This window comes from Giraffa tippelskirchi, chromosome 1 (assembly GCF_054371585.1).
Source record: "Giraffa tippelskirchi isolate mGirTip1 chromosome 1, T2T-mGirTip1v1.2.pri, whole genome shotgun sequence".
Lineage (NCBI taxonomy): Eukaryota > Metazoa > Chordata > Mammalia > Artiodactyla > Giraffidae > Giraffa > Giraffa tippelskirchi.
In genome coordinates this window covers 192,042,151-192,068,375 of record NC_137275.1, presented here as the reverse complement: position 1 = coordinate 192,068,375, position 26,225 = coordinate 192,042,151, and the positions used below count along the sequence as shown (strand labels likewise).

The 26,225-nt window shown below is 36.8% G+C and overlaps 1 protein-coding gene across 3 annotated transcripts in view; it reads right to left on the bottom strand.

Moving 5' to 3' along the window:
• Positions 1-26,225, bottom strand: part of UBE2R2 (ubiquitin conjugating enzyme E2 R2) — a 110,620-nt gene that overhangs the window by 38,001 nt on the left and 46,394 nt on the right. The gene's annotated exons all lie outside the window — the stretch shown is intronic.

The following is a 26,225-nucleotide window of genomic DNA, read 5'->3' as shown; positions in this document are numbered from 1 at the left end:
GCTCACATCTGCTATAGGATGTTTCCAACATGACAGCAAAAGCAATCAAAACATATTTTCTTATTAACTTGCTGAAAGTTTCAAAAATCTGCCAATTACCAGTACAAAGTTAAATTGTCCATTAATAGCATGTGAAAAACATATACCCAGTGATGCTATTAATATATGCCACAGACTTTAAAATCAAGAAATTATGTCTTTATTTGTTATTGTTTAGTTGCTAAGTCATGTCCAATTCTTTATGACCCCATGGACTGCAGCCCACCAGGCTTCTTGTCCACTGGATTTTCCAGGCAAGAAAACTAGAGTGGGTTGTCATTCCCTTTCCAGGGGATATTCTCAACTCAGGGATTGAACTAAACCCACACCTCCTGCATTGGCAGGCAGATTCTTTACCGTTGAGCCACAATGGAAGCCCCTTTACTGATTATAAATCTCAATATAAAAAGTGAATTTACAATTACGGTAATACTTAACGTAATTATCCTAAAGTTAAGATGAAATAATAAATAGCAGTAAACCCATGATGCTCTTACTGGACTCTTTTTTTGGGGTTGCACTGTGTGGCATGTGGGATCCTAGTTCCTGGACCAGGGTTCAAACCTGTGCCCTGCAGTGGAAGCATAGAGTCCTAACTTCTGGACTGCCAGGAAGTTTCCTGGACTCTTAAAGGTAAACCTCTGACAGTTAAGGAGAAGTAACTCTCAGTATTAATGGTGATAAGTCTTATTTTTTTTAACAGAGTAATATAAAAATGTTCCTCTCTGCTTAGAAAGTAAAGCCTTATTATTCCCCAAATACACTAATAGATTATAAGACTGGGACTTCCCTAGCAACCCAGTGGTTAAGACTCTGCACTTCCAATGCAGAGGACTCATGTTTGATCCCTGGTCAGAGAACCAAGATCCCATGCCTTGTGGCAAGGCCAAAAAACTTAAATAAAAAAAAAAAAGGCAACAAATTCAAAGAGGAAAGTTAAGAAAATAATTCTATTTACAACCATATCAGCAAGAATAGAATATTAAGGCATATGAAATTCTCTGGTGGTCCAGTCGTTAGGACTTGACACTTCCACTGCAGGAGGCCTTATGTGACTCCTGGTCAGGGAACTAAGATCTCACCTGCCACATGGTGCAGCCAAAACAAAAAGAAAGGAAGAAATAAATACTTTAAAAAATTTACTGCTGAGCCACCATGGAAGCCCCGTTATTGATAGAGGGTGCTCTATCCTTACATGTATTTCTATAATAAAGTATTTACATATATTATACATATATATATACACCCACATATATAAAAAGAATAAAATACTTAGGCATAAACTTAACCAAAGGTGAAAGATTTTCATACTGACAACTACAAAACATGACTGAAAGAAATTAAAGATGACACAAACAAATGGCCCAACAACCCATGTTCACGGGTTGGAAGACTTAATGTTGTTAATATGTTCAATACTACCCAAAGTGATCTACAGATTCAATGCAATCCTTAGCAAAATCCCAATTATAACGTTTGGGGAAATAGAAAAATTCATTCTAAAGGTCAAATGGATCTCAATGGACCCCGAATAGCCAAAATCATCTTTGCCAAGAACAAAGTTTAGAGGTCTGATACTTTCTGATATCAAAACTTAATAAAATGCTACAGTAATCAAACAACGTGACAAAGGCATAAAGCAAAGACACTAATGGAATATAATTCTAGAAAGCCCAGAAATAAACCCTCACATATGTGATCAAATAATTTTTGACAAGGCTGCCAAGATAGTCAATGGGGAAGGTAGTCTTTTCAGACAATGATAGAAAAACTGGACACACACATGGAAAAGAATGAAACTGACCCTTACCTTACACCATATACAAATATTAACTCAAAATGGATTGAAGACCTAAATATAACACCTAAATTTATAAAAGAAGAAAACAGGAAAAGCTTCATGACACTGGCTTTGGTAATGATTTCTACATGGTGACATGTAGGTGACAAAAGAAGTATAGTAACAGAAGGAAAAAAATATAAACTGGGCTACATCAAAGTTTAAAATATTTATCCATCAAATGACACTATCAACAGAGTGAAAAGGCAATCCACAGAATAGGAGAAATTATCTTCAAATCATATATCTGATAAGGAATTAATATCCAGAATACATAGTGAACTACATAAAACTCAATAATAGGATTAAAAACCAGACAAAAGACAAGTAGATATTTCTCCAAAGAATATTTACAAGTGGCCAATAATTACATGAACAGATGCTCAACAGCAACACTCATTAAGGAAACGTAATGACTAAACCACAAAACCACAATGAGATACCACTTTATACCCAATTAGGATGGCCAAATCAAGACAAAACAACAAAATAAATGTTGGTGAGGATGTGGAGAACCTGAAAACACTTCCCATACAATGCTGGTAGGAATGTAAAATGGTGCAACCACTATGGAAAACAGTATGCTGGTACCTCAAAATATTAAAAATATAATTACCATTTGAGTCAGCAATTTCACTTCTAGGTATATACCCAAAAGAATCAAAAAAGAGAGTCTCAAGCAGATATTTGCATGCCTACGTTCACAGCAGCTTATTCATAATAGCCAAATGCTAAAAGCAACCCAAGTATTCATCAATGAACAAATGGATAAACAAAATGTGGTATATACATAGAATGAAATATTTATTTAGTTTCTAAAAGGAAGAAAATTCTGACACACGCTATGAACATGGAGAACCCTTAAAGATATTATGCTCAGTTAAAGTGAAGTCGCTCAATCGTATCTAACTCTTTGCAACCCCATGGACTATATAGCCCGCCATGGACTATATAGCTCCTTCATCCATGGGATTTTCCAGGCAAGAATACTGGAATGGGTTGCCATTTCCTTCTCCAGGGGATCTTCCCAACCCAGGGATCAAACCCGGGTCTCTAGCATCGCAGGCAGACTCTTTACTATCTGAGCCAGCAGGGAATCCCAAGTTAGGCCAGTCACAGAAGGACGTATACTATATGACTCTACTTACGTTAAGTTCCCTAGAATAGTTAATAATTCAGGGACAGAAAGCAGAATGGTGGTTGCCAGGAGCTAGAAAGAGGGGTGGGGTGGAGAGTTCTTTTTTTATTTCATGGTTCAGTTTAAGATGGTCACGTTCTGGAGACAGATGTTGGTGATGGTTACTCAACAACATGAATGCACTTACAATGCCACTTAACTGTAAATTTAAATATATGTTATCACACACACACAGAATAGCTTCATGACACTGGAGAAGATAAAAGTTCTCAAATAAGACACAAAAGCACTAACCACAAAAGAAAATACTCTTAAATCTGACTCCATTAAAACTAAGAATTTTTGGTTCATCAAAAGACATCAAGATAGAGAACAAGCAGAAGAAAATTCACAATAGATATATCCAACCAATGATTTCTATCCAAATTATATCAATAACTCCTGCAAATTCATAAGGAAAAGGAAAAAGAATAAAAATGGGCAAAAGACTTAAACAGGCACACCATAAAAGAGAATATTTAAATGCCAAGAGTAAAATAAAAAAAGATATTCAACCCCACTAGTCATTAGAGAAATGCAAGCTTAAAACATAATACCTCAAACGAAAGAGACTGGCAAGGCAATGATGGAGAAGTACAGTAACTCTCACACAGCGCTTGTGTGAATATATACCAATTTAGAAAACTGCTGGTAAATAAACAGCAATAAAAGCATTTAGAAATATGGGGGCAAATACCAGAAGACAAGGTTGAGAAGTTTCAAAGTAGCTTTCTTTGGGGAGAAGTGTTCAGGGGTAGGAAATGGACAGTGCAGCTCCTGTAGGATTATCAGACTCTTCACACTATTTACATGTATTAATTTGGCAACAACTTTAAAAAAAAATAGATTTAACTGTTCTTAACAATCATGTAGCATTCTGGCTTCTCACAGAGTTCCTACTATATAACTATGTGTTACAGGTTATCCATGAATGATTTGTTATGGCTAACCTAAAAATGATGGAACCCTTGGAAGCCAGGGTAAGACATCCTGGGTTCCTGATCTGAACACATGAACTCAAAGCTAAAAATAAAACAAAACAAAACCAAAAAAATGCTTTCAGTCACAAGAAAAGGCATTCTACTGCTTAGGGATTTTTTCCTCTCAGTGCTCTCTGCCTTTATTAACAAGGTATCTTTTAGCACCTCATATGTTTACATATGTGAACAATGGCAGATAAAATTACTAACCAGTTTTGATGCTGAACTAGGAGAGCATACCTAAGACAAGTAAAAAATGATTATACATAAACGATCCTAAAATGGTAAGATAAAAAATAAAGATCAGTTATAGGGAATTCCCTCGCGGTCCAGTGGTTGGGATTCAGCATTCTCACTGGCAAGGCCAGGGTTCAATCCTTGGTTGGAGGAATGAAGATTCCAAGCTACATGGCCAAAAAGATTGATTATATTCTTTCTAAATTTTTCATGAAAAACTTTAATTCCACCATGAAACCAAAAGTTAAAAACCCTGATGAATTTTATAACATGAAAATTAATTCCACATAACATAGCAAATATACCATAAATATGATTAAAAGCAAAACCACAAACTGGGGGAATGTATATAACTCTTCGGACAAAAATATATAAAGACTTATGCATAAAGCATAAGATAAAACTGTCTACAGTAAAACAGGTAAAGGACATGAACAAGCCAAAACAGAGAAATACATTCTTAGCAGCCTTTTCATGAACTCTCCAAGACTGAGAAATTGAGATAGAAAGCCACTCCTATATGCAAAATGAGTCAGCAACTTTTACAAATATAGGATATTTTTTTATGTATACCAGTGGGAAATGAGAGTACACAATACAACATATAATTCAGCCAAGGAGAGAAATACATGCCAAGAATCAACTTCATCAAATCAAGAAAAGGAATCTAACAATATTCTGCCTATATACTACTTTCTGCATTCCTACCTAAGTAAACACAAGTTTCTTGAGTAGGAGGCTAACAGAAGGAGCGAGGAGGTATTTGATAAGGGTATGCATGACAGCTGAAGGGGGTTAGATTAACTCACCAGAAAGGAGGGGGGGGAAAATCTAAATTTTAATAGTGGCAATGACAAAAGAGAAAAAGGAACAAATTGCTAATTTTTGGCTCTGTTTCTCTTATCAAACGACAAGCATAACATTCTATTACCAAAGATAAAAGCAGATCAACAAAGGATACCTCCTTTGAAACAACAGAATGAAAAGATTTAAAACCCTTTCTTCATTAATCCATATTTTACTGTCAATAATAATAAAGTTTAATATAACTATTTGTCATCTTTTTTCAAAATCAGTAATTTCTCAGGTACAGAAAATAGATCTTCTGGGAGGGGGGTTCTGGATGGGGAACATATGTGCACCCGTGGCTGATTCATGTCGATGTCTGGCAAAAACCACTACAATATTGTAAAGTAATTAGCCTCCAATTAAAATAAATAATTTAACTTAAAAAAAAGAAAGAAAGTAGATCCTCATTAAAACTGCAGAGGAGGAAACCCAGATCTTATCTTGAATTATTTAATTACTGAAAAATATTTTGTAATACTGAACTCATATTCTTTACTAGACCACCCCAAGAAAGAAAAAAAGTAGGTGTCAGATGTGACAAACAAGTAAAAAATAGGTATCTGATGTTATACAATCATGGATCTGTGAAACTCTGATTTTAAACACACATGATTCCTCAGCAGTGAACAAATGACAAAGGAGGAACTCATTTATTAGAAAAGATATCGGCAGCAAAGATTTTACTTTGACAAAAAGTGACTGGAACAGTGCTATGGAATATTATGCCATGCCAACATAACAAGGTGTTGCATCTTCTCTTTCTCAAAATAGTACTTATTGTTTGCAAACTAATCAATCATAGAAATAGGTTAGAGCGAAGCCACAAAGACTGATGCTGAAGCTCCAATATTTTGTCACCTGATGTGAAGAGCCGACTCACTGTAAAAGACCCTGATGCTGGGAAAGATTGAGGGCAAAAAGAGAAGGGGGCAACAGAGGATGAGATGGTTGGATGTCATCACTGACTCAATGGACATGAGTTTGAGCAAACTCCAGGTGACAGTGAAGGACAGGGAAGCCTGGAGTGCTGCAGTCCATGGGGTCGCAAAAAGTTGGACATGACTGAGCAACTGAACAACTAAGAATCAGAAGGCAATAAAATAGAAACTTATACCAAAGGCTAAGATGTCAGGAGAAAAAGAGACTTATGTATCAACATTCGACATGTCAGGAAGTGTTATGCCCAATTAAGAGAATTTCCTTTCACAAAATTACTTGGAAAATGTGTGTTCCTAAAATGCAATATTAAAATAAAATAGCTTGAACTCCTACCACAAGGATTATATGCTAAACACTAAATTTATTTCTAAATAATCCAAGTGTGTTTTCTTGACTACAAAAATCATCTTGTGAAACAAAACAAAAAAACAAGGTCTCCCATGTCACACACAAGCACAGGGGGAAAAAATTCTAGTTCTAAGAAAAACAGTATCTACAAATCCATCCCAGTCTTATGATTTTATGAGTCTGTTTTAATAATTTACACAAGTCATTCTGAGGGCACTTTGAAAATATGATGACCTTCTATGTTAAAACAAGGATAATCCCAAGGGTGTAAAACTATCAGGTAGGGCAGGAATTCTAAACTAAACTTGGGCAATGAGCCTAAACAAATTTAAACATAAATTGTCCTTCCTGGTTCTGCTGTTTTCATGAGGATCCATCCAAGTGTGTCAGCTTAGGGCAGATATTAATCTACCAAGAGATAAAATACACAACAATACATTACAGTAGCAATTACATATACTGATGAGATAATGAACATTTTCAAAGTAAGACTTTACAAAGGCTACATGGTTTCCAAAGTATTTGCATTTCTGCTCCCAAATACAGCAACCATAACTTACAGTGTATTTTTAAAAGACAATAAAATGAATTCTTCCATAAACTGAAATGTAAAGAAAACAGACTATTACATGGCACAGTCCTAGAGTGGAATGCAATCGTTTAGTAATGATTATAATTAGAAATTTAACATTTATACTGTATTATTATAGATCATCAATTTCCAAAAACCTAAGCTTAACAATATATAATTATTGCCTTCACCTGTTTCCCTGGTAACAGAACAGTAAGAAGGCATTTTATAGAATAAAGACCACTAGCTCATGATAATGCTAAGCCATCTTTCTAAATCTAATTTAGCCTCCCTGAGAGGATTCTGAAACTTCAGGCTAAATCAAAACTATTATTTGTATCACTCAATAATGTACTATAGGTAGGTATGTGAAAGTGTTTATTTTACGTGCAAGAAAAATGCAAGAAAAGTTCAAGAAAAAATAGGTTAGCTTTTATTACAAGCAATTATTCCATGAGTTCAAAAAAAAATTCAAATGAGCATAATTAGTGCCTAAAAAAGTGTCTTAGCCTTATAGTAGTAGAAAACAGAATACAACCCAAGACTTCTTAACTTACATGTAAAAAATGAAAATAGCTACTCCCAACAAATCCTTAAGTCACTGTATATTACAAGCAAAATAGCTTGCATGCCTTTCAACAATTAGCCAATCTTTTGCATAAAGCATTAAAAGGCTACCAATCTTGTCAGTCTTATCAGCTAGCTGAGTTGTTTCTCAAAGCTAAATATTATTACCTTATAAATTAAAAAAATACCTAATATGACTTTCAAGTATATTATCAAGTATATTTCAAGTATATATATTGTTATATTAATAACACTTTCTAACCTAAAATAATTTAAGTCAATACTAATTGTGGTTTGAACACAGAAGAAAGAACTTAATATTCTAAAACCCTAACAAAAAGACCGTAAGAAGAATAAAAATACATATAACCTCAAAAGGATAAAGAAAATGGAAGAGGACAGTAGACCAGATATTGAGAGAATTTTGCAATATGAAAAAGATGAAGTTAACAGACTGGCAGAAGGCTGAAACCTAACTGGGGGTGCAGAATGAGGGGCTGAAGCAAACTCTTGTGTACAGATAAACCTGTAAAGGCTTAGGATCCAAAGAGTTTCAAAGTCAAGGTGTGAGATGGGGCAGGAAAAAACGATGAAAGGTTTAAAAAAAAACAGTTAAATCTCTTCTTCTAGCTCTTCAGTCAGGTGACTATCCTTATAAGGCAGAAGGTTTGTACTATGGGAAGGTTAAACAAGAGAACCTCTAGCTGACAAAAGAATTAAGATTTATTGAAAAACAAGGAGATTAAATAAAATTCTGTAACTGAACACTAAAACCACACGCTTGTCTCATTCATCTACCCAATCCACACACTAGTCGTCTCTCTCAGGTGGAAGATTAGACGATTCTTCTCCAGAGAAACTACTAAGAGAAGAGGTCTACAGATACTGATGCTTGTGGGTTCCCCATAAAAAGGTTGATGCTCTAATCTAAATTTGTTGAGCCCCACAAATCAATAAGGTACATTCAGTTTCCCACTTGCAGCTTCTTAGTGACTCACTTGTAAATATAAACCAAGAGCAAAAGAAAACTAGAAATTTGAGGAAAACCTTCAGAATGAGAGGCAAAATTAGAAGAAAAAGTAAAAAGCAACTAAGAAGATAGATAAATGAAAAGAAAAACAACACTGTAATATCTTCAGATAATTTTTGTTTCCCAAAACAGTAACATGAATGGGAAATCTTGGAAAAACAAAGTCCCCCAGTTAATCAGACAATCATCGAGAAGCATATTCAGTTATTTATGGGTAACATGGCATGATATCTAAATCTGCTCTCAGAAACTACAGAGAAATGAAATATTGCTAAAAAGTTAATCACTAAACTGAATGATAGGTGCATCAGTTTTAAGATTCTATCTCCACTTTTTTGTTTACAGTTTCAGTAATAAAGTTTTTTAAATGATAAAATTTTAAAAAACAATTCATAAAACTGTGAAGATTAAAGCTGAGAAAATCATTGAGCAAACAAAAATGTAGAAAATAAGAGTATAAAAATTAAAGAATCAATCTAACTCATCAGGCAAGTAACACAGGAGTTTCAGAAAGAGAGCAAAGAAAATGTCAGAAAGAGAATTAAAGAAGTTAATAAAATTTCCCAGAACTGAAGGACTAGAGTTTCCAGACGGAAAGAAGTCTCTAAGGTAAACACCTTAGAGGTGTGCATTCGTGCATGCTAACTCACTTCAGTCCTATCCGACTCTGTGCAACCCTATGGACTGCCACCTGCCAGGCTCCTCTGTCCATGGGATTCTCCAGGCAAGAATACCGGAGTGGGTTGCAGTGCCTTTCTCCAAGGGATCTTCCCCGAGATAAGTATAATACATGATAAAAGATTTAAAATGAAACCAAGAATAATTTATTTGACAATGTAGAAAATAGTATTCAAGGGGGTTTTACAATTCTACAATATTAGAGAATTTGGAATCATAAATGAAGAGTGCCAAAGGAAACCAAGTAAAATGGAAAAGCAAGACAACTATTAAGTCCAGGAAAAATAATAGAATTTCTAAGAAAGGAATGTAATCATACTACACACTGGGGACACAGTCAACATAACACCTATATGTAGAGCTGTCCCTCGGTATCCATGGCGGGGGACTGGTTTCAGGACCCCCATGAATTCCAAAATCTGAGAATGCTCAAGTCCCTTATATAAAATAACATAGTATTTGCATTAACCCACACACATCCTCCCATATACTTTAAATCATCTCTGCTGCTGCTGCTGCTGCTGCTAAGTCGCTTCAGTTGTGTCCAACTCTGTGCGACCCCATAGACGGCAGCCCATCAGGCTTCGCCGTCCCTGGGATTCTCCAGGCAAGAACACTGGAGTGGGTTGCCATTTCCTTCTCCAGTGCATGAAAGGGAAAAGTGAAAGTGAAGTCGCTCAGTCGTGTCTGACTCTTAGCGACCCCATGGACTGTAGCCTACCAGGCTCCTCCATCCATGGGATTTTCCAGGCAAGAGTACTGGAGTGGGGTGCCGTTGCCTTCTCTGTAAATCGTCTCTAGATTACTTAAAATGCCTAATACAATATAAACCATTGCCAGCACATGGCAAACTCAAGTTTTGCTTTTTAGAGTTTTCTGGAATTGTTTTTTTCCTGAATATTTTCAATCTTTGGTTGGATCAATCTGCTAATTTGGAGCCCATGGATGCAGAGGGTCAGCTGTATTAAAAATAAGGAAAACGTACACATCAAATGAAAAGTAAACTAGATATTGCTATAACCATATTATGAAAGACAAAGGGGAAATGGTGGTAAGGGGCAGTGGTATAAGATGACTAAACTGTTAGGTTCCATAACAGCAATTCAAAAGAAAATATTGAAATTTAACAATCATTTATAGTATTAGCACACCATTTAGAAATCTGGAGGAAAAAACTATATAAGAAAACAAGACTGAAGAAAGAAAATGTGGGAGAGATAGGTAAAACAGTGTACTGCTATTTAACAGTATCATATTTAACTGCTATCATAAATCTAGGGACTTTTTTTTTAACTATGTACATAATTATTCACAACAGACAAAATATCCCAATAACTCAAATATCCATCAACAGACTAATGGACAAAAGAAAATGTGGTATATACATACAACAGAATATTATTCATCCTTAAAAAAGAAGGAAATCCCACCATTTGTGACAACGTGGACGGCACTGCAAAAGTGAAGTCAAAGTCAGTCACAGAAGGACAAATACTGTATGATTCTACTATATGCTGCTGCTGCTAAGTCGCTTCAGTCGTGTCCGACTCCGTGCGACCCCATAGATGGCAGCCCACCAGGCTCTGCTGTCGCTGGGATTCTCCAGGCAAGAACACTGGAGTGGGTTGCCATTTCCTTCTCCAATGCATGAAAGTGAAAAATGAAAGTGAAGTCGCTCAGTCATGTCCGACTCTTCGCGACCCCATGGACTGCAGCCTACCAGGCTCCTCCGTCCATGGGATTTTCCAGGCAAGAGTACTGGAGTGGGCTGCCGTTGTCTTCTCCGTCTACTATATGAGTTATCTAAAATAGTCAAATTCCCAGAAGCAGAGAATAGAATAGTGGTTGCCAGGGAATGGGGGGGCGAGGGGAAATAGGGAAGTTGATGTTCAGTGTGTATAAAGTTACACACAAAAAAAACAACTCACAACTATATATACACATCACTTTGATAAGGGTGGGAAAAAAAATTTTTTTTAGAAAATAGTGCTTTGCTAACTGCTACCTGGGAGAAAAAGACTGCCTAATGGAAGCAGTGATGAAAGAACAGGATGGTCAGAGGTTTTACATTTTCATTCTTAGTTCTCCCCTATTTATGCTTTGGGATAATGACCACCTGTCCCTTTCTCCAAATAAATCTACAGTTTAATCTCACTTTGCAAGTGTCTTCAGTATAAAGTCAGGACAGTGCAAAAGCCTTGCTACTGTAAGGCACTGACAAAAATGCATACAAGGTGATTACCTTACCCTCAGCATTCATTCTTCCAAGCCTTTCTCCCTTTCCTCCTCCAGATCCCCTGGAAAATTATAATCTAAGGCCTCCTTCCACTTTTTCCTGTGAGTCTTAAAGTAAAACCCTGCCCAATGTTGTTGTATAACAGCAAACAGGAATGACTAACACTGATTTTATGGTGCCTAGGGCTCATTCTTTCTCTAGAAATGTACACAGACTTGGGCCTGGACTTTCATTATTTCCATTCCCCCGAATAGTTTTAATAGCTGAGAACTAACAAACCCAGTAGCTAAAAACCTCAGAAAAAAGCTGCTCATGAAACAAAACAATCACCTGAAAAATACATACAACTATAATAAGAGACAGATAGAACCAGACAACAATACTATTTCAATCCTTTATTTCCTTAAAAATATTATGCTCCACACAGTTTCCATCCCAGATGCCCTGAGGGAGGGGAGGGGCTTAGGGAGCCCTACCTTCTTCAGTACCATCAATAAAGTACTCTATACTCCACCCAAAATTATCATGCTTTATTTTAAATTCTTGATCTATTTCAAAATCCAGCGATTTGTTATCTATAAGATTAAAAAATATTGAAAAAAACAAAAGGATAGAATAATGTACTAAGAAAAAACATGCTAAAAGTTGAGAAGCAATCTGATAAAATGCAATTTAAGACCAAAAAATGCCTTTAAGAGACTAAAAGTATATACATTTATAGACTGGCCAAAATAAGAAAGCTGCATATTGTTAAGTGTTGGCAAAGATAAAAGAAACATCATGTACTGCTACTTAAGAGTGCAGATTCATTTCTTCCCTATTCTATTTGCTAGAGAAAAACCCTACACTGTTCAGTAAAGTTAAGTTGGCATCCCTTAAAATCCAGCAATTCTGCTCCTTGTTCTATATTCCAAAGAAATACTCAAAAAGATGTGTAACAAGACCCATGTTTGGATGTTTGCCATAGCAGTGATGATCACAAAATAAAAAGTCAATCTGGATGATTATCACTGAAAACGAACAGCTAAATTATGATGGACTCATACTATAACGGGGACTTCTCTGATGGTCCAGTGGCTAAGACTCCACGCTCCCGATGCAGGGAACCCGTGTTCGATCTCTGGTCAGAGAACTAGATCCCACATGCTGCAACTAAGAGTCCCACATGCCACAGCTAAGACCTGGCCCAGCCAGATAAATAAATGTATATTTGGGCTTCTCAGATGGCTCATTGGTAAAGAATCTGCCTGCCAACGTAAGAGACACAAGTTCAGTCCCTGGATAGGGAAGATCCCCTGAAGGAAGAAATGGCAACCCACTCCAGTATTCTTGCCTGGAAAAAGTTCATGGACAGAGGAGCCTGGTGGGCTGCAGTCCAGGGGGAACCAAAGAGTCTGACACAACTGAGGAGCATGAAGCAGCAGCATAGTACAATATTAACTGAAGCAATTAGGTGTACAGATAGCATGCAGCATGGATGGATCGTTAAAACAAACTACTTAGGAGGAAAAAAATTAACATAAAGGAGTACATAAAGTACATATACATGAACAAAACACATTTTATAGGAACAAGAACTTTAAGTAAAGTAGAATAGCTGCCAAATGAAAGTGGAGTTTGGGGATAAAAGGAAAGATATGGCAAGAGAAGTACAATTTGCACAAACCAGTGACAACAATGGTCATAAACTGAGGATTGTGATTCATCCTCCATTAATCTGCATCAAAGATACAAAAAGAAAATTGTTTGTGGTGAATAATCAACAGAAATTTGAAAATAATTCAAGAGTAGCAATAATACGTAATAGAATTAAAATAGAAAAGTTGAAGACACCATGACTTGCTTTGGAAGAGAGAATTCTTTTACTTAGCCAGAACAAATCCTGAGAGTAGGCCTTAAATAAATACTACTTGAAAGAATTTTTTGCAGACCTGGAAAAGTTTCTACATAAATTACCTACTCACTTGCCTCATTTCATACATGTCAACTTATCAGAAAGTACAGATATTAAAAGAGAAAATTAAAACCACTGATACTACAGTAAATATATTCACCTACCATTCACCTCTGCCCTAAAAGAGACAACAGTGAGGCCTGAAGAGAAAACCAGGCCATCTGTCTCAAAAAGCAAGGAGGCAGAAAACAGTCTTCTCATTCTCAGTATTCACCTGCCCCAATCTCCTAAGATTTTGTCAAAGAACCTGGCAACAGCTATCCACACGTAAAACTGGGGCCGACATCAGAAGTCCTAGCCAGCCAAACTGTCTCTGTTTATATTTATCCTGAAGAGGACAAATGCCACCAGGTGGCACCAAACTGCAGTCATGATCTGATCAGATCTGCATCAAACAGCTGGGATTTTTGTAACTCCAGGTCAGCTAGAGGCGTCTCTTGTGGCTCAGCTAGTAAAGAATCCACCCGCAATGCGGGAGACATGGGTTTGATCCCTGGGTTGGGAAGATCCCCTGGAGAAGGGAAAGGCTACCACTCCAGCATTCTGGCCTGGACAATTTCATGGACTGTATAGTCCATGGGGTTGCAAAGAGTTGGACACGACTGAGTGACTTTCACAGGCCAGCTAGAAATAACACTAGGCTCATATTTTCTGTGATAAAATTTTTGGAACTCCACCTATCTAACTATGGTGGAGTTCTACTCACTACAAACCAGATAATCGTTCTGAATATTCTAGAATTTGACCTTCTGGATTCACAACCCATTTTAATACTTAATATGCTGCTATATATTAAAATAAAATTAAACAGTATCATTTACACCATTGTTAATATGCATGCATATAAATGCATATTTTATCTGAATGTATACCATCATTACCCACTGAATAAAACACAAAACGATGAATCCATACAGACATAAATATTAATAAATTCAAAGTTGAGTAGGAATTGAGACTGGTTCAAAATTGGGAAAGGAATACATCAAGGCTGATATATTGTCACCCCGTTTATTATTTAACTTACATGAAAAGTACATCATGTGAAATGCCAGGCTGGATGAATCACAAGCTAGAATCAAGATTGGCGGGAAAAACATCAACAACATCAGATATGCAGATGATACCACTCTAATGGCAGAAAGCGAAGAGGAACTAAAGAGCCTCTTGATGAAGGTGAAGGAGGAGAGTGAAAAAGCTGGCTTAAAACTCAACATTCTAAAAACTAAGATCATGACATCTGGGGTCCCATCACTTCATGGCAAATATAGGGGAAAGTGGAAACAGTGGCAGATTTTATTTTCTTGGGTCCAAACTCACTGTAGACAGTGACTGCAGCTATGAAATTAAAATATGCTTGCTCCTTGGAAGAAAAGCTATGACCAACCTAGACAGCATATTAAAAAGCAGAGACACTCCTTTGTCAACAAAGGCCTGTATGTCAAAGCTATGGTTTTTCCAGTAGTCATGTATGAATGTGCGAGTTGGACCATAAGAAGGGCTGAGTGCCAAAGAACTGATGCTTTTGAATTGTAGTGCTGGATAAGACTCTTGAGAGTTCCTTGGACAGCAAGGAGATCAAACCCATCAATCCCAAAGGAAATCAACCCTGACTATTCATTCAAAGGACTGATGATGAAACTCCAATACTTTGGCCACCTGCTGTGAAGAGCTGTCTCTTTGGAAAAGACCCTGATGGGAAAGACTGAGGGCAGCAGCAGAATGGGGTCACAGATGAGGGGGTTGATGGCATCACTGACTCAATGACCATGAGTCTGAGCAAACCCCGGGAGATACAAGGAAGCCTGGTGTGTTCTAGGGTTGCAAAGAGTTGGACACTGTTGTGGTCCTTTAATGGACCAGAACTTGGGGGTATAGAGTCGACCGATTAGAAAAGAAGGAAGAAAATAGGCTGATATTCCCTGGTTTACACAGTATGCCAATATAACTCTAGGACAAAGAGCTAGTACCGTCTATGTAGGCTCAGGGCGCCCTCTCGAAGAGGTCTTGAAAGCCCGGGCAAATAAGTAGACACGGTGGACACCTGTGCTCCGTGGAAACAGCCTGAAACGGAGAGAGGGAGAGAGCGAGAGGGAGAGAGTGAGAGAGAGAGAGAGAGAGAATGAGGAAAATGAGGAAAAGACATGGTGACCATTGCTCTGGTGGAACAAAGGCATTTATTCAACATATTGTGGGCATATATATACTCTTACCAGATAGCCCTTTTTAGCAGATAGGGATCAAAAGTCTAACAAGTCATCTAGAAAGCCGGAGGTTAGAATTATTCTCTAGAGAGGGGGTTGTAACAGTTACTTTACATATCAGAAAGGAGAAGACTTGTAAATGGCTGCTGTTCACCATATGGAATTTCCATACGAATGAGATACATGAATTTCTATTATCCCCGAAAGCCGCTTGCCAGCTCTCTGGCACCTCCTGTATTCAGGTGCTGTTAAGGAACATAGAATTCATGCAAGACTGAAAACAGCACACAGGAAGCCTCCTATTCAATGTATCCTGACAGGACACGACTTAGCAACTGAATAACAACAGGAAGTGAGAATTTATGCAGTTTCATAATAGCTTCCAACAAAATACTTATTAATTAAAAGGGGAAGGGTAAAACTTTATAGAAACCCTAAGTTATCAGATGTCTCTTAAGTGAGCAAAGTGGACACCATCAGTAATGAGACAAATCAAAACCATGTGCCACCTTAAATAAACATGAGGAAATTTTCCTAACTCAAACTGAAGGATATTCTACAAACAGAATATCATCAATAGATATTTAAAATAGAATAGTGTCAAACCTATAAAGGGCATGCAAGTCCAGAAAAGACTAAGAAGGAATGATTACAGTCTGTAAGAGCTTATAAGAGGTGGGCAACTACTAAAAGCAACACATGATTATGAACTGGATCCTTCCACTACAAAGAACAACATCAAGATAATTCACAAAATAGAATGGAGCTTGAGGATTAGATGCCAGTAATGTCTCAATCTTAATTTTCTTACTGTTGACAATTATGATTATGTAGAAGGATCCAGTTTGTAGGAAATGAATTATAAAATATTCAGAGGAATGGTGGGACATCAGAGATTGGCAACTTCCTCTCAAATGGTTCAGAAAGAAAGCTGTAAGTCTGTAACTATTGAAAAAAATTTTTTAAATCATTAAAAAAAGTACCTACCAAAGGATATTCATAAAGTTGCTAGAATGGTTGCCCAAGGGATAATGAGAGGGAGAAAAATGGGAATGAGAATAAAAAGAAATGGGTACATATGTACATATCAACCAACCATTAAAAGAAAAGGTCTAGTATAGGCAAAATAATGATAAAGAGCTTTGAATTGAGAAGTATGGTTATTACTTTAACCCTAGGAACAGTAACAAAAAAATGGTTTAAATAAATATGTAATTCAGTCTGGGAGTAGGGCTCATCTAATGTGTGGCTTTATGCTAGAAATAGCACAGGAAGTAACCTAAGACTCACTTTCTCTCTATTTCTAAAACAGCTACAAGACATTGCTTTTGAGTAGCGAGGGACTAGTAGTAAGGGACTCATGTTCCTTTATAAATTTTATAGCATGTTTGACTTTCAAAACTACATATGTGAGTTATTTTTATAAATGAGAAATTAAAAAAAAGGAGCAAGCGTCAAATCAGTAATGAGAAGGCAGTAAAGAATCTAAATTAGGATTTGAAGGATTAAGAGTAACCCAGAAGTCAGGAATCCAGATAGGCAGGTCAGTTAAGTTGCCAGCCATCAGGACACAGGTTAAACTTGTTATTGCAAAGGGCATCTAAACCATGAGTTCAGCAGCTCACGAATCCAGTTGATATCAGGGCACAGCCAATCTGATATCATGAGAAGAAAAGTAAATACTGGTAACTTAGAAATGAAGTAACTAATGATGGCCTTGTTTCCAGTTTCTGCTTTAATCGTACCTATAGTTGGCTACTGCCACTTTCAACACCCAGAGAATCAGGGCATCCTTAACTCCCAGGGACAACTCTGACTTGATTACTATTTAAAGCCTTCAATCCTCAGACTCAGTTGAATCCTGAATGGTCTAATTACTGGACTCCAACCTATTTCATCCAGCCCAAATGCCAAAGTATGCCAACTCTAATGCTGAAGTTCTTGTTCTAAAAGTATATTCAGTTTCTGTTTACCATGGTCAATATCTTACTGAAGGATATATCTGTCCAAACTCCAGTAGCAGGGATCTATCTGGTCCTCTAACCAAACAACTTCCTGGAAAACCTCTCTTTCTGAATATCCAAGTATCCTGCTTTGGGAGCCAGGGCAAAATTAAGGCAGACAGACTTAATAAGCTAAAGAACAAGGAATCTGTGTAACCCTAGCCTCAAACTCCCTGCAAGCCTTAGTTTACACACACACACACACACACACACACACACACACACACAGAGGCATATAACAGAATTCAACATTCATTCTTGACTATTTTTTTAAAAAGTCAGATACTTCAATAGCATAGTAAAAAAAAAAAAGTATATATATATATATACACACACGCACACACAAGGAATCAAGATTGCCAGGAGAAATATCAAAAACCTCCGATATGCAGATGACACCACCCTTATGGCAGAAAGCAAAGAACTAAAGAGCCTCTTGATGAAAGTGAAAGAGGAGAGTGAAAAAGTTGGCTTAAAACTCAGCATTCAGAAAACTAAGATCATGGCATCCAGTCCCATCACTTCATGGCAAATAGATGGGGAAACAATGGAAACAGTGACAGACTTTATTTTCTTGGGCTCCAGAATCACTGCAGATGGTGACTACATCCATGAAATTAAAATACACTTGCTCCTTGGAAGAAAAGCTACAATAAACCTAGACAGCATATTAAAAAGCAGAGACATTACTTTGCCGACAAAGGTCCATCTAGTCAAAGCTATGGTTTTTCCAGTAGTCATGTATGGATGTGAAAGATGGGACTATAAAGAAAGCTGAGTGCCGAAGAATTGATGCTTTTAAACTGTGGTGCTGGAGAAGACTCTTGAGAGTCCCTTGGACTGCAAGGAGATCCAAACAGTCAATCCTAAAGGAAGTCAGTCCTGAATATTCATTCAAAGGATGGATGCTATAGCTGAAACTCCAATACTCTGGCCACCTGATGAGAAGAACTGACTTATTTGAAAAGATTCTGATGCTGGGAAAGATTGAAGGCAGGAGAAGAGGATGACAGAGGATGAGACAGTTGGATGGCATCACCAACTCGATGGACATGAGTTTGAGCAAGCTCCGGGAGTTGGTGATGGACAGGGAAGCCTGGTGTGCTGCAGTCCATGGGGTCGCAAAGAAACGACTAAGTGACTGAACTGATACATACATACATACATACATATATATATATACACACACATATATATATAAAATGAGAGAGAGAGAAACTGGCTCAATAAAACTTACCTCATTGGGGTGCTGTAAGGAATAAAGACAGGAGCAGCAGCTCTCACTGACTGCTTACTATGTGCCAGGCACTGTTCTACATTTTCTGCATCTATTAACTCATTTAATTTTATTTATTTATTGGCCACACTGTGCAACTTTGCAGTGCACAGTGCCCAGCTAGGAATTCAACCTGGGTCCTCAAGACAGTGAAAGCATGGAGTCCTAATCATTGGACTGCCAGGGAATCCCCTTAACTCTTTTAATTATTAAAACCACCTACGAGGTAGGTATTATTATCAAACCTCTATTACAAAGCAGAAGATAAAAAGAATTTTAGAAATTTCCATCAGGTCACCTATCTAGTAACTACTGGAGTGGAGATACTAATATATATTAATATATATGTACTGTATATAATTTTTACTTGCACTTAGCACAGAGCAGGGCACATGTCAATCACTCAATCAACAGTGCCTAGTATTAACTTTGTAATTCTTTGTTAAGATATTATATATCATCTCAGATTAGATTCACCTTGGCCTGAAAATTGCCCAGTCCATCAGATTGGACCGTTTTTCTACATGTGTGAGGATGGTTCAATTCCAGGCAGTCTTAGTTCAAACAAGTGGGCAAGTCTAGACCCTTCTCCACCTTCCTTATCTGGTTCTAAATAATAACCATACACCACCAGGTTTGTTTATCAAATCATTTAATAATTAATAGAACTGGAAGTAAAAAAATCAGATGATCATCCTCAAAGATCCTGAAAAAGCATGCAACAGAATTCAACATTCATTCTTGACTATTTTTTTTTAAAAAACCAGATACTTCAATAACATAGTAAAGCATATATGTCTAACCCAAAACCCAACATAATCTTTGATAAGTGCTCCCAAGCATTCTCAGTAAAGTCAGAAAAAAAGATATTCTTTACTATTAAAGTTTTTTACATTACTCTGCATGTGCCAGTCAATATAAAATAGGAGAAAATAAAAGTACAGAAATCAGAAAACTATCAGGATTTTCAGTGATATGATTTACTTGGAAATCTAAAGAATCAACTGGAAGATTATTTCAATGTTAACAGAATCCAGTTAGGTGCTGGTACAAATTAACAGCAATAAATTAAACAGTACTCCCACATACAAACATCTATTTAGAAAATAAAAGCAAGTACACCTGTGTTTGAAATAACAATAAAAATTAATTACTTAGCAATAAAACTGAAACGTGCAAAAATTAATAACTAAAGAAAAAGAACGAGGATACTCTTTAACAATACGGAAAATATGCATTAAGTGAAAAAAAGGGTGCTGCAAATTAACTGTGCAGAAAAAGGAATCTAGACACAGGCCTTAACCCTTCACGAAAATTAACTCAAAATGTATCACAGTAAAACATAAAACCACGAAACTCCTAGAATGTAACATAGCAAAAATTTCAAATGACCTTGGATTTGCTGATAACTTTTCAGACATAATGCCAAAAGCACAAAAGAATTGATCAGGTGGATTTTGTTAAAATTAAATGCATCCTCTATGGAAGACACGGCCAAGAAAATGAAAAGACAAGCCACAGAGTAGAGAAAATATTTGTGTAAGATACATCTGATAAAAGACTTATCAAAAATATACAAAGACCTCCTAAAGCTCAACAGTAAGAAAATAACCTTAATTTAAAAATGGGCAAAATATCTGAACAGACATCTCACTAAGGAACAGATATCTCACTAAGGAATATGTAAGATGGCAAATAAGCATACGAAAATATTTTCAACATTACACATGACAGAAATTTCAAATTAAAACAATGAGATTCCACTACATATCTATTAGATAAAAAACAAGGACAAACACCAAATACTGATGAGGATATAGAGCAAAGAGAACTCTTACTTATTGCTGCAGGTAATGCAAAATGATACAGCCACTCTGAAAGACAGTCGGTCTCTTAGAAAATTAAACATACTCTTCCCATATAATCCAGCAATTGTGTTCCTTGGTATTTAAAACCCAAATCAGTTCAAAACTTATGTTCACATAAAAACCCATACATAAATATTTATATAACAACCTTATTCATAACTGCCAAAACTTGGAAGCAACCAAGATGTCTTTCAATAGGTGATGGATGAGTAAATTTTGATACATCCAAGCAATGGAGTATTATTAAGTGATAAATAGACACAAGCTATCAAGACACTAAAAGACATGAACATTGGTTATTCATTTTAAATATAGCAGTGTGTACATGACATTCCCAAAGTCCCTAACTATCAGCAAGGAGCTCAAACTAGTCAATCCTAAAGGAAATCAACCCTCAATATTCATTGCAAGGACTTATGCTGAAGCCCAAGCTCCAACACCCTGGCCATCTGATGTGAAGAGTCGATTCACTGGAAAAGACTCTGATGCTGGGAAAGATCCAGGGCAAGAGGAGAAGGGGGTGAAAGAGGATTAGGTGATTGGATAGCATCACCGACTCAACAGATGTAAGTTTGAGCAAACTCCGGGAGATGGTGAAGGACAGGGAAGCCTGGTATGCTGCAGTCCATGGGGTCACAAAGAATAGGACACAAATTAGCAACCGAACAATAAGCAGTAACAGTATTGATGGCTGACTGGTCAAAAGAAAACAAGGAAGAGTGTGTGTGTGTTTAAGTAAACACAGTGGAATATAACTCAGCCATGTAAGAAAAGGGGCAGGGGGGAATCCTGCCACTTGGGACAGTATGGATGAACCCTAAGACCATAATGCTAAGTGAAATAAGTTAGACAGAGAAACACACATACTGTATGATCTCACTTTCATATGGAATCTAAAACAGCCAAAGTCAGAAACTAGAGCGTAGACTGGTGGTTGCCAGGGACTGGCAGTGAATGGAGGTAGGATGGGAGAAATGAAGAGATGTGGTCAAAGGGTACGAACTTCCAGTTATAAGAGGAATACGAATGGGGACCTAATGTACAACACAGTGATTACAGTTAACAACAATTTATTGTAATACTCAAAAGTTACTAAGAAAGTAAATTTTAAATGTTACCACCACAATATGGTAATTATGTGAGATGAAGGATGAGTTAACTAGCCTTATTATGATAGTCAGTTTGCCATACACATATCAAAATTATCATATCGTATACCTTAAACTTACACGAGGTTACATGTCCATTATAACACAATAAACCTAGAAAAAAGAAATTAAGGATGTCAGAAAACAGTGGAATGACAACTTGGAGGTGCAGAAAAGAAAGACACAATGAAAAAAAAAGTCAATTTAGAAATCTACACCTAGCCAAAAAAACTTTCAAAATAGATGCTTTCAGGCAAACAAAATCTGAAAGAATGTGTTGCACAGAATTTATTAAAGGTTCTATAGACTGAAGAAAAATATCTTAGACAAAAGTGCCACTGCAGGAAGGAAAGAAAAATGAAAAACTGGAAAGTGAAATACATAAATACGAAAGAAAATTTGTGACACGTGAAAAAATATATAAAATTCAGGAACTTCCCTGGTGGTCCAGGGGTTAAAAATCTGCCCTACAATGCAGTGGACAAGGGTTTGATCCCTGCCTGGGGAACTAAGATCCCACAGGCTGCCAAGCAACCAAGACCTGAAACTAAGACCTGACACAGCCAAATAAATAAGTAAATAATATATAGATATATATAAAATTCAAATTTCAGTATCCATAAGATAAAATTTTACTGGAACACAGTCATGCTCATTTATGACTTGTGTGTGGCTGCTTTAACGCTGTAATGGTAAAATGAGTATTGCAACAGAGACTATGTCCAGTGCCCTTACTGCTTCACACTGCTGCATCATGGTACACTAGAAATTACAGTGATACAGATATAGCCAACAGCATTTTGATTGTCACAAATGCTGCTGCACCATGACAATTTTATTTACCCAGCATGTCAAAACAAGAAAAGTGCACTTCAAATGCCACACATTAAAGGCAACAGTGGAGTGTGTTTTGTCATCAAATTAAACGGCATAGCCTTGTCTTTATTATGCAATAACACTACACTATGCTAAAGAATACCATATACGTAGACATTACCAGACTGCACTCACCACAACTCCCAAACTCACAGGAAAGCTACAGTCAGAAAAATTAGAAAATTTATACTGTAGTGGAACTTTTTCATAAAACAAAAAATGCAACTGCAAATAAAGTAGGTGAGTGAGTGGCTCATTGGACAGCCTAGCAAGAAAACCCATTTACTATTCATAAGTTAATTAAATTGTGCTTGATTACACAGAAAGTAGTCAAAGTGTTGGATTACACGGTAGTCAAAGAAACGCATCCAGAGAAAATAAACTTGTTTAAGATTATTAGCTTTGGGACTTCCTGGTGGTCCACTGGCTATGACTCGGTGCTCCCAGTGTAGGGGGCCGAGATTCAATCCCTGGTCAGGGAACTAGATCCTGCATGCCACAACTAAGACCTGGTGTAGCCAAATAAATGAATACTAAAAAAAAAAAAAAGACTGAACTTTTTGGTGAGAATGGTTGTTTAACCAAGTTGAGATTATCGGAAACAACATCAACAGTCAACAAAGGGAATGTCTCTGGTGGTCCAGTGGTTAAGACTCCCCACTTCCAATGCAAGGGGTGCAGATTTGATCCCTGGTACAGGTAAGATCCCACATGCTGCTTGGTACAGCCAAAAAAAATTTTTTAATTAAAAAAAAATTCAATTAAAAAAACAAGACAAATGGTTTTTACTGGGTTTCCCTGACTCTAGAGGAGTCAAAGATGTTACTGATTACTGCCCAGTTGTTTGAGCAGTCAATACAGAGTTTGAAGTGACTACAGAATTAGCCTCTAAGAAGGTCTATGTGAAACCACAACAGGAAACAGTATTTTCAAACTTGAGAAAATACCAAGTCAGTATAACCTGAAGTAGAATCTGCTGAAGAATGTTACAAGTGACGGTGGCAAAAAATATGTGTAGAACAGAAAAGGGCTTATTGGACAAATTAACAAAACCTGTGAAAATGTAAAATATGTACAGTCTTACAAGCTTATAGTTATTCATCAGCAGGTACTTTGTGGAAAATATTTGAATTAATCATGTCTTATTGACCAATAGCGCCAAAAGATACGTATTTCATTTGCTTTGATGGATTTAGCCATCTTCTGTTCCAAAATAGAAGCCAAATACCCTGACTTGCCACTACACGCAGATCATGTTGATAATGTTTTATTTTGATCTTCTCAGCTCAAGTATGAGCACAAATTTTTTCTAAAGGAAAAGAGCTAGCCTCAATTATTATTACAAAACACTAAAATGGCTTTGGAACTTTTGCTATAAACATGATAATGTATCTTAATAAAATTATAAGGTAAAATACCGCTTATATGCAAAACTTACACAGTAGTAAAGCTTAAAATATTTTGATGACAACTAAAGCCTGTTGGAAACACCTGTAATGCTGAACATTTTTAATGTTAAGTGAATAATGTTTTATTCACTTCCTAAACAGTCAAAGTTTAAAACAAGTGAGGTCACCGTCCCCATAAAAATTTGCAACAGATACATTTTCTGAGCTCAAAGGATAGTTTCAGCAGGGTTTCTAAACTCTGAGCAAAGTATAAGAGAAATTTACATATTCTTCATTTAACTGTGCAATCTGAAGTGATTGGACCTTCAATTGAAGGTGAACTTCGATTGAAAGTGATTAATCTGCATTGTAACAACATGCTAAAAGACAAATATCAAGAGGAGAAATCTAACAGAATTTTACAAATGACTTCCTAGCAATCAATATCCCAATTAAAATCATATTCTGGTGGACTGATACCTGTTTTTGGTAGCACCAATCTCTGTGAAAAGACATTTCAAAGAGGAAACCTCATTAGAGATCAACACAAATGAACATTTACAATCAAGTTCCTCATTAGAGATCAACACAGGTGAACATTTACAATCAAGTTTAATGATAATGAGTAACAACTGAACCCAAATTAAGTGAAGCATTATCTAACCCTCCCAAATTAATTCCATTCTTCTCATCAGCAAACCTGTATTAAAAAAAACTATATTCAATTACTTATATTTTAAAACTTTTCAATAAAGATTTACAGAAAGTTCTCATTATATAACTAAACAGTATCTTTGAGTTTGCATTTTGGCCCACGAAGCCCAAAATATCTGCTCTAACTTTTTACAGAAAAAGTATGTCAATCTGAACTAGCTAGTTCCCCCTAAACTATATATTAATTACTTGCTAAAAATAAATGAAGATTAAAAAGAGTGCAGTAGTGCCCCCTTATCCACAGACTTACTTTCCACAGTTTCACTTTCCTGAGGGCAAGGAGTCCAAACACGTTACAAGGAAAATTCTAGAAATAAGCAATTCAATTGCTGCTCTGAGTAGCATGATGACATCTCACACCATCCTCTCCATCTTGCTTTAGATATGAATCATCTCTTTGTCCAGTGTATCCATGCTATACATGCTACCCACCTGTCAGTCACTTAGTAGTTGCCTGGGTTATGAGGATCAACCGTCACAGTACCACAGTGTTTGTATTCAAGTAATCCTTACTTTACTAAACAAGGGCCCCAAAGCACAAGAGTAGTGATGCTGGCAATTCAGATGTTCTCTTACTGTGCCTAATTTATAAATTAAACTTTATTTTATGTATATGATGAGGCGACTCACTGGAAAAGACCCTGATGCTGGCAAAGACTGAGAGCAGGAGAAGGGGACAAAAGAGGTTGAGATGGTTGGATGGCATCACCAATTCAATGGACAAGAGTTTGAGCAAACTCTGGCAGATGGTGAAAGACAGGGAAGCCTGGCGTGCTGCAGTTCATGGGGTCACAAAGAGTTAGACATGACAGAACGACTGAACAACCACCATACATAGGGTTCAGTACTATCCACATTTTCAGGCATCCACTAAAGGTCTTAGAATATATCCCTCACGGAAAAGGGGTGACTACTATATAGTGGTGGTGGTGGTTTAGTCGCTAAGTCGTGTCCAACTGTTGTGACCCCATGGATTGTAGCCTGCCAGGCTCCTCTGTCCACAGATTCTCCAGGCAAGAACACTGGAGTGGGTAGCCTTTCCCTTCTCCAGGGGATCTTCCCAACCCAGCAATCAAACCCAGGTCTCCTCCATTGTAGGCAGATTCTTTACCGACTGAGCTACAGGGGAAGCCCACTATATACTATGTAATGGCAATATAATCTGATAATACAGATATAGTACGGATACAAAGTGAGAAGGAAATGAGGATAACATATGCAAAATATTTTTTGTAACTGCTCTCAGTGATCATATTGGAAATGGTAACATTAGTATTGCTATTCTGAGACTATTGTATAATGT